The sequence below is a fragment of the Lemur catta genome, chromosome 18, assembly GCF_020740605.2.
Source record: "Lemur catta isolate mLemCat1 chromosome 18, mLemCat1.pri, whole genome shotgun sequence".
Lineage (NCBI taxonomy): Eukaryota > Metazoa > Chordata > Mammalia > Primates > Lemuridae > Lemur > Lemur catta.
In genome coordinates, this window is record NC_059145.1 from 6,362,685 (window position 1) to 6,371,912 (window position 9,228).

Sequence of the window (9,228 nt, forward strand, 5' to 3'; positions counted from 1 at the left end):
ATCCACTGGGCACCTGCCCTCAGCCCGCTTGGCTCGGCCCGAGGCCAAGGCAACCCCCCTCCTGCCACAGGGCTCACCTGGGGGCTTGGGCTGGGGTCTTCGAGGCCTCAGGCCCCGAGCAGGCGCGGCCGCAGGTGAACCCCCTACCCGGCTGCACCCCAAACCCACACCACCACCACCACCACAGACCAAGCTGAGCAGGAAACAAAATGGAGGCAGCAGCTCGGGTCTGCCTCCCCGAGCCAAGCCTGTGCAGCCCCAGGGCTCCCTCCTGCCGCAGGCTCGACGCCCGCGAGGCAGGGAGCTGACTCGTCCGGGGCGCCGCAGGCAGCCACCCTACTGCAGCGCAGACGGGCTAGGAAGTCGGCCTTGCGCTCCCTACAGCCCCTCACCCACCACCCCTTCCCTTCCCCCTCCCCCCATTCCTCTCCCTCCCCCTTGTCCGGCCGTGCGGGGTGAGCGGCTCCGGGGAGCCGGGTCGGGTTACCCGCCCGGGCACTGCCCGCTCGGCCGTGGCCTCAAGGGGGAATGAAGCCGGGCGACCCCGGCGCTGAGCCCACCCCCCGCACCCGAGCCGGGCTGCAGCCTGACAGCGCGCCCGCACCTTGGCCTGCCGCCGTGCAGCCCCCGCCCAGTGAGGCCGAGTCTCCAGCCCTGCACAGCCGAGACGAAGCTCCCGCACCACCCCCGAGCCCAAGGGTCCTCGCTGCCTCGGGCGGGGCGAGGGGAGCCCGGGGGAGGGGTCCACTAATCCCTGCACCTCCTCCCGCGCCTAGTCTGGGTCTGGGCCTGGCAAGGGGCTTGGGCTGCGGGCGCTGGCGGGCGTGGGTAGGTGCGTGCGCGCCGGGCAGGGGGCCGGGACGGGCCGCGCCTCGCACCGCAGACGCTGCAGTTCTCGGCACCCAGGCAGATGGCCCTCTCGTGCCACCGCCGCCCAGCGCAGGCCGCCGGCTCCGCAGCCCGGCTCCCCGGGGAGCGCGCGCCTTGCCCCTGCGGGCCGGGCTTCGGGACCCCAGCGGAACTGCGCCGGGAGAGGGGACCGCCGGTCCGGCTCGGCCAAGCTTCTGACCCAACCCCCAGCCAGGGGCGCCCTTCTTTCGGGCGGCCGGGATCTCAGGGCCTGCACCCAGCGCCAGGGCCCCGCAGCACCGACCTAGCGCTGTCGCGGCGCGTCCAGTACGCAAAGACAGCAGAAGGGCAGGTCTTGGAACCCAAACTGGGCCTGATCCTGTGACTCTAGTCCCCCAGCCCCTTCTCCCAGAGTGGACCCCCGTCATCCCCTGGACTTAATACCCAGCAAGAAGCTCACCTCAGGAGCTACCCTCTAGGGGGCTAAGCGCATCCTCGCTTTTCAGAGAAAGCCACAACCGACCGTCATAAAAATTCCGCCTCCTCCAGAAAGCCTTCTGTGATTAGATTTGGAGTTAACTCCATCTTAAAGCTGAGGGCACCGCCCTCGAAGGCCACGTGACCACCATGCCTCCCAGGACTTAGTAAATGTGCATAGTTATTGCCCCAGTGGAGTGTTTACCCGCAGCGGAGTGTGTTAACCACGAGCCCACCTGGGAGAAACGCCACTTTCGACGTTTCGCTGTGCAATGTCAGTGCTGGGCTAGCTAAACCCCACCCTTCTCCCACCCAGTAACCCGCCAGCTCAAGATGTGCCCATTCTTTCCTCTCCAAGGCCCACAGTCCAGTGATGGAGACTCCCAAGTAAGCAGAGCCTTAGCACACCCCGCACAAGTGTTGGATGCAGGCCTTCTGGAGACAGCAAGTGGGCTTTGTAAAGGAAAAGCACTTGCTGGAACCGGAGTGATGAGAGGGCTGTGATCCCAGGGGGACTTTTTCTTAAGATACCCTTAAGATTCCCAGGTGCAAAGTCAGGCTGGCAGTTTTCTATGTGCTAGGGTCAGCCAGAGAAGAGTCCGGTCTATACCCCAGGGTCCTGCCCTTTTGTTCTGCTAAGAAGTCACCCCTAATAGCCCCAACTGGGCAATTCAACTGGGATGCTCTGACTGGTTCCTTCTTCACACCTAATCATTTGACCCAATCATTTCTGACTGAAGTTACTCCTCTGCCAATTGCCCCAATTCATCAAGCTTCCTCCCAGTCCTTTACTTTCCCACTAGCCATCCTTGAAAGCCTGGGAGTTGCCACTGGGTGGCCTTGAACAAGTCACTTAACAGCCCCAAGCCTCGGTTTCCTCACCTGTGGCTTCCAATGCACAGGGCAGTTATGAGGATCCTTTAAGGTAAAGGGAAGTGTTAGCAGCCTCCACTTACATTTAGTTACAAACTAAGCACTTCAATGCTGAAATATAATTCATTGCTACATTCAGCAACCACTTCCAGGCAGTATGCTGGATGTTAGGGAAACAAAGGATGAGATGCTGGCCTCAGGAAAAGACAGCTAAATAAATGTGCTAAGGTGTAAGATGGTTCCTTCCAAAGCTGACTTCTGACCATCACTCCCTTGCAGAACACCTCTCTCCAACCTCCCAGCTCCTCTGGAAGAAGAGTGAGGGCCAAAGGGGGACTGGCAGCTGGGGATGATCTGGTTGCTAACAGGTCTGGGGGAGAAGACTTGAACCCCAGAGTAAACCTTTCAGACTTCCCTGGGATGACCCCTGAGGGCCCTCTCTGCCTTGTAGAGTACATCTTGGCTAATGAGGCCTCAAGCACAACAGCCCCCTCTGGAGCCTCCGCATCCAGCAGGCCCTGGCTGAGCTAGTGGGTGCCATCACTAAATTGAGGACATCCACAGGGCCGTATGTTCTCACAAGGACACTGACTCCTGAAGTAGGGGAAGAAGACATAGGGCTGTGTCCCCATAGGGTGGGGCCGTGGGAGGCACACCCAGTTCTTCCCTAGATGAGTGTCTCAGCTCAGGGAACTTTTCTGGGCCTGTGTCTTCCATCCTTAAGACTGAGAGAAGAATCAATAAATACTTGCTGAGTTTGTGCCGTGTACTGGACACCATGCAAGGCATTGGACACACAGTTCCTTTAACCCTTCACCAGCCCTGTGAAAAACTGAAGTCCAAGAGAGTAAGCCCTTGTACAAGGTCTTGGAGCCTCAGCTCTCACCTGGTGTGACTGGGCTCACATCCCTTGCTCTTAGCCTGGACACCCTGCACACACTGTCTGTGGAAAGCCCAGCATGCCAGCTCACACGCGGGCGTTCAGAAATTTGAATATCAGGCAAAGTGAGATTACCTTAGCCTGAGCTTCCTTATTTATAAATCATCGTTTCTGATAATTCCCACTCTGCTGGAATAGATACCTCTTGGGACATTTGGCCAGTGTACAGTGACCTCTTTTTTCTTAGAACTGCCCCCTTTTCATCCATTAATTCAATAGACATTTAGTGGACACCACCTCACAGCCTTGGGGAAGGCAGACAGACAACAGGAAAGCGGAGAGCAGAGTGCTAAGAGCAGTGGGGTGGGGGGGTGGACGTCCCCTGGAGAAGACTCAGGGGCAGTCCCTGAGGAAGTAACATCCAGAGGGAGTGCTGAAGGACATGCAGGAATGACCAGGAAAGGAGGGGAAGAGGCAGAGATTCCTGCAGAAGAGCTAGAGCAACCCCAGGCTTGGGAGGAACTGACCACAGGTGGGAGGCCCCATAGGTTGGCGCAGGTGCCAGGGGAGGTGGCCATAGCAGTAAGAGGCTCAAGTGAGGATGGGCATGACCACAGGGGCTTGGCCGTGCAGCACTGTATTAGTCAAGCTAAAGAATTGAAGTTTTATCTGGAAGACAGTAGGGAGCCGTGGGAAATTAAGGAGAAGGATAATGACATGATTGCATCTGAGCAGTAAAAAACTCACTCTTCCATCAGTGTCCAGGAGAGACTGGTTCCTCCCTTGGAAACACAGCCCCAGCAAGAGCCCTGCTTCTGGGATGTGCTGAGATTGTCTGGTTCCAATAACAGTCGTGGCTTATCCTCCTCTGTGCCAGCTACTCTCCAGGACACGCTCTCATTTAATCCCATGAGATGGGCACTATTGTTATGCCCATCTTCTAGAAATGAAGCAAAACTTTCCCAGAGCCAAATTCCCAACCCCTAACTCCCAGTTCAAGCTCTCTGTTCCCATTGGACAGGAGCAGCATCTACTTTCTGACTAAACAGCCAGATCTTGGGGGAGGCATGGAGGCCTTTGGTAATTAATCCCAAATGTACCTAGTGAACACCACCAGCAGCCCTTCTGATGGGTCCAGGAGCTGTGTCCTTCCTCTCCCCAGGCAGGAGTTTCCACAAAACTGAATCAGGCTTAAGATCAGGGAAGGCTTGGCAACATCTGAGGCCAGGCAGCTCTCCAGCAAACTTTCCTTCCTGCCTCAAATACCACAGTTCTGTTTGCTAACCTAACCCTGTACCCTCAGCCCCAGCCCCAAGGATTCAAGCTTCCATCTTCATGTTTTCCTCCTCTCAAGCCTCTTTCCAAAGTAGCCACTAATCCCTGCCCTTCTGCCGTTATCACTTCCCCCAGCTGCCCAGTGCCAGGACAGGTCACATTCTATCCAGCCTGTGCTCATACTGTTCCCTCTGCCTTTTTTCCTGTCAGGCAGACTCCTATTTATCCTTCAGGGTCCTGTAGAATACTCCTCCTCCCAGAAGTCTTCCCTGATCCCATCCCTACAGGCAGCCATTTTTTCCTGAATGAGCCCTTGTATTAACTAATGGCTTCTAAATCTGGTTCCAGCCACTTGGAAAGCTACTTACAACACGGCTTAGGCCATACACTTCTTTTTTTTTTTTTTTTTTTTTGAGACAGAGTCTCACTTTGTTGCCCGGGCTAGAGTGAGTGCCGTGGTGTCAGCCTAGCTCACAGCAACCTCAAACTCCTGGGCTTAAGCGATCCTACTGCCTCAGCCTCCCGAGTAGCTGGGACTACAGGCATGTGCCACCATGCCCGGCTAATTTTTTTCTATATATATTTTTAGTTGGCCAGATAATTTATTTCTATTTTTAGTAGAGACGGGTTCTCGCTCTTGCTCAGGCTGGTCTCGAACTCCTGACCTTGAGCGATCCACCCGCCTCGGCCTCCCAGAGTGCTAGGATTACAGGTGTGAGCCACCGCGCCTGGCCCTAGGGCATACACTTCTCTCTCCTCCAGTGACCAAGGACTGTGAGGCTTAGAGTGAGTGCTCCAGAAACATTTCCTGACACCTGATCTATCCCTTCTCCTTCTTTTCAAGCCTGTGTCTCCATCAGACAGAACTGTGGTTCAAATTACTGGCTAAATGAATTATGCAAAACTTAAACCCTCCCCAAAAGGATTCAGGATGTTTGGGAACAGCCAGCGGGCCAGGAAAGTAGCTATACCTTCCGCCTGCATAAAAGTTACCATTTACAACTCATCCACCCACATCTACCCATTATCTCCCTTCAAAGAGAAGATATTATCCTAGTTTACAGATGAAAACAGAGACTGAAAAGCAGCTAGTAAAAACCCTGCTCTGGCAAGTGGGCACAGAATTTGTACCCAGTAGCTGCTCAATAAATGCTAAAGGGAAGTCAGGTAAGATAAAGGTATGATAAGACTATGGATAAGGGTTTGGTGAACTGGTAGGAAACCTTTCAGGTGTGCAGTGGGTTGGGGATTGAATAAGAGGTAAGGAAATAAGAAGTGTGGAGAGCAGTGGCTGGTCTTCCAAATATTTGATCAAATACCCCTTTAAAGAATGTTAAGAAAATATGCATATAACCCACTCACACATTTGAAAGTTGACATCTAGTTTTGTTTTTTTTAAATCATATGTTGCAAATAATATAATTTCCAATGTACTATATGTGTACTTCACCAAAACCTGGCAGCTTAGATTCAGCTCGTTCAATTTATAGAAAGTGTGTCTAAAATGGCAAAGTCAGGCCCCATCTTCAAACCCCTCAGCCATCTCAGACTGACTTTCCATCAGAAAAGATAGGACTTAATTTCTCAATTAAAAGCAGTGTTAATAAGAACACATATACACACACACACACAAATTCTAATTCTAGGATAGACAGACAAGGTAGAGCTCCACTGAGTTTGCTGAGTGAGGCCTGGGGAGCTCTGCTGGCTCTCCCAACAGGCACTCTCCTGGGGCACCCCTTCCCACCTCCCAGAGAGATCCATCTGGGTGAGATGCGGCTGTGCTCTTCTGAATGGGAAATCTCCAGAAAGGGAACCTGGAAGAGGTGCTTTCTCAGGCAGACCCAGGAGGACATAAGGAAGTTAAAAATCTGGGAACTTGTTCTATTTTTTTTTCCTTTTTTTTTTATTATTTCAGCATATTGTGGGGGTACAAAAGTTTAGGTTACGTATATTGCCCTTGCCCCCACCTCAAGTCAGAGCTTCAAACGTGTCCATCCCTAGACAGTGCGCATTGCACTCATTATGTATGTATATACCCATCCCCCCCCCCACATTTGCCCGACACCCGATCAATGTTATTCCTAAATGTGCTCCTAGGTGATGATCAGTGACACCAATTTGATGGTGAGTACATGTGGTGCTTATTTTTCCATTCTTGGGATACTTCACTTAGTAGAATGGGCTCCAGCTCTTTCCAGGAAAATACATTGTTTCTTATAGCTGAGTAGGAACTTGTTCTCTTAACTCCAACCTGCTTGGAATGATCTGGAAAATCTTCACATCCCTCAGGGGAAAAGCTTAAGCAAAAACCGGAATTAGAAAACAAGGCTGCATAGAACAAAGGCAGCTGTCCTGACAGGGGTTAGTAGGGGAGGGTTTTTTCTAGAGGGCCTGTGTCTCTGTGGACTTGCTTATTCTGGACACTTACATGCATGGAACTCATGGCCTTTTGTGTCTCGGTTCTTTCACTTGCGTGATTTCAAGGTTCATCCACGTTGGAGGATGTATCAGTACTTCCTTCCTTTCTGTGGCTGAATAATACTTCCCTGTGTGGATGGACCACATTTGGGCCTAACCAGCGGGCGCCCTCCACTCACGACTGCATCCTTCCCGGTTCTGCAGGAGGCAGGGGTACCAGATGAGAAATACAGCTGGACAAGGGGTGGGAAATATGTTCAGTTTAAAAAAAAATTCCTATTATGATATTTTAAAAACATATAGAAAAGTAAAAAAGAAAAATGTAGTCAATACAACCTAGACTCCATATGTGTTAACATTCTGCATATTTGCTTCAGAGACTTTTTTTCTAAGCCATTTCAAAGTTATTTAAAGATATCTTGATACTTTTTACCTAAACACTTAGCAAACTTCTCTGAAAAGGAGGACATTCTTCTACCTAACTACAATACCACCTTACAATAATTTCCTAATATCTAATGCCTTTTTTATATTCACATTTCCCTAAAATGTCTTTGGTAGATGGATCATACATTGGTCCTTGTATCTTTTAAATCTCTTATAATCTAGACCAGGGGTGGGAAACCTGTGGGCCTTAAGGCAGTTTCCCCACCCCTGATAGACTGTCCCCCACCTCATGGTTTCTATAACATTGGACTTTGGAAATGACTGGGCCAGTTATCCTGAGAATGTTCTGTGTTCTGCGGTTGGCTGCAGAACACTGTCCATAGCTCTGTGTGTTGCGTGTCTAGGGTGCCAATTTCCTGTGCTGGTGTTGAGAGGCGGCACACTGTGAAGTTAGGAGTACAGACTCTGGCCTAGAAGGCCTGGCTTGAATGCCCAGCTCTGCCACTTAATATCTGTGGTAAAGAACCTCTCTGTGCCTGTGTGATCTCTCTGTAAAGTGGGGTTTTTGAAAGGTAATATGTAAGCTTAGAACAGTGCCTGGCACCTGGTGTGTCCTCCAATGGTTGTAGTTATTATCCTGGTGAGGCTCAGAGAGGTCAAGATCTGCCTGTGCTCACAGAGCTGGGACATGGCAGCCTTCTAACAAGGTGAGTACATCCTTGTTGTGTTATATTCTCACCTTATTGCTGGGGTTTTCCCTGATATAAATCCCATGGTTTCATATACTCTGCCCTATTACTGTTTGTGTGTAGGTTAAATTTACCCTTGTCAGGTCAAGTGAAGGGACTGTGGGGTTGGAAGACTAAAAAGGCCTGTGGGCATGTCCTTGTTGACAAGCAGCACACATTCTAGTACGGAGGAAGAGGAAGCAGCAGCAGCTTTAACACAAGGCTTTGTGTGATACGATTGTGAGCTCCTCCAGGGAAGAAATACCAACAATCATAAAAGTGATTACCAGTGTGTTTGGGGGGCTCACCACGTGCCAGGCAAGGCTTTACAATCTTCACAAAGACACCGAGGTATTAGTAGTCCCATTTTCCAGGTGAGGAACCTGAGGTTCAATAAAGTTAAACACCTGCCCTAGGTGTTTAACAATTACATGGTGAGCAAGTAATTTCAACTTGGTTCTGTTTGCTCCAAACCTCGTACAACACTGCTTTGGACCAGTGACGAGAGGGGAACAGGGACAGAGCCGCGGAAGCCTGCGAGAGAGAAGGGGATCTAGCACAAGGACCCTGGGCCCCAGCGTCCCGGGCGGGCGGGCGCCTTCCCCTCCCCGGCCAGCGGAACGGGCTAGTGGAAGCCCGGCCGCGGCCTCCCAGCTCCACACCGGCCCAGGCCGGAGGGCGCGCGAGGCTGCCGCAGGCCGGGCTTCCACCGGGGACCACACGCGGGGCGGCATTCCTGGGAGAGCGCTCCTGATTGGCCAGCCCGGTCAGGTGGCTGCCGCGGGCCAATCAGCGGCGTCCGGGGCCTTGGGCCGCGCGACCCTCTCCGTGGCGGTGGAGCTCGGGAGAAAGTGATCTTTGTGCTCTAGGCCGCGCGGGGAAAGAGTCATCAGTACCTCTTAACGTCCAGCGTGCCCCAGCTCCAGCTAGCGACCCCACTGGCCCTTTGTGCCTGTTTCTCTGAATTCACCACCTGCTCGGCCTCAGTGCTCCGTGAAGGAGGCGGAGGAGGACCGGCCCTGTCCTCGTCGTGGGCTCTGAGTCCCGCCCTAATGCTTCCTTGGGGTTTTCTGCTGCTTTCTCTTCTCGCTTCTCTGGAGCTCCAACCCTACCTCGTCTTCTTGCTCCTTCCCGGCAGCCCACAAAGGCGTCTGTCTCTCCCCATATTTAAGAGAAAAATCTCAACTCCCCTGCAGCCAGGCTCTGCCCCTCCTCCCCTCCGCTGTCCTGGCCTCCCATCTCCCTCCTCAACCCATTGCAGTGTGGCTTCAGAGCACCCAGTGTGTCACCATGGCCAAATCCGGTGACGTTTCGTAATCTTTGCTGCTTTACTAAGGG

At 52.6% G+C, this 9,228-nt stretch overlaps 1 long non-coding RNA gene across 1 annotated transcript; it reads right to left on the minus strand.

Moving 5' to 3' along the window:
• Positions 1–6,524: 6,524 nt before the first annotated feature.
• Positions 6,525–8,542, minus strand: LOC123623466. Its single transcript, XR_006729862.1, has 3 exons — positions 8,178–8,542; positions 6,786–6,973; positions 6,525–6,654 (listed from the first exon to the last, which is right to left on the minus strand). It is a non-coding gene; the product is annotated as an uncharacterized LOC123623466 (long non-coding RNA).
• Between the last annotated feature and the right edge of the window lie 686 nt (positions 8,543–9,228).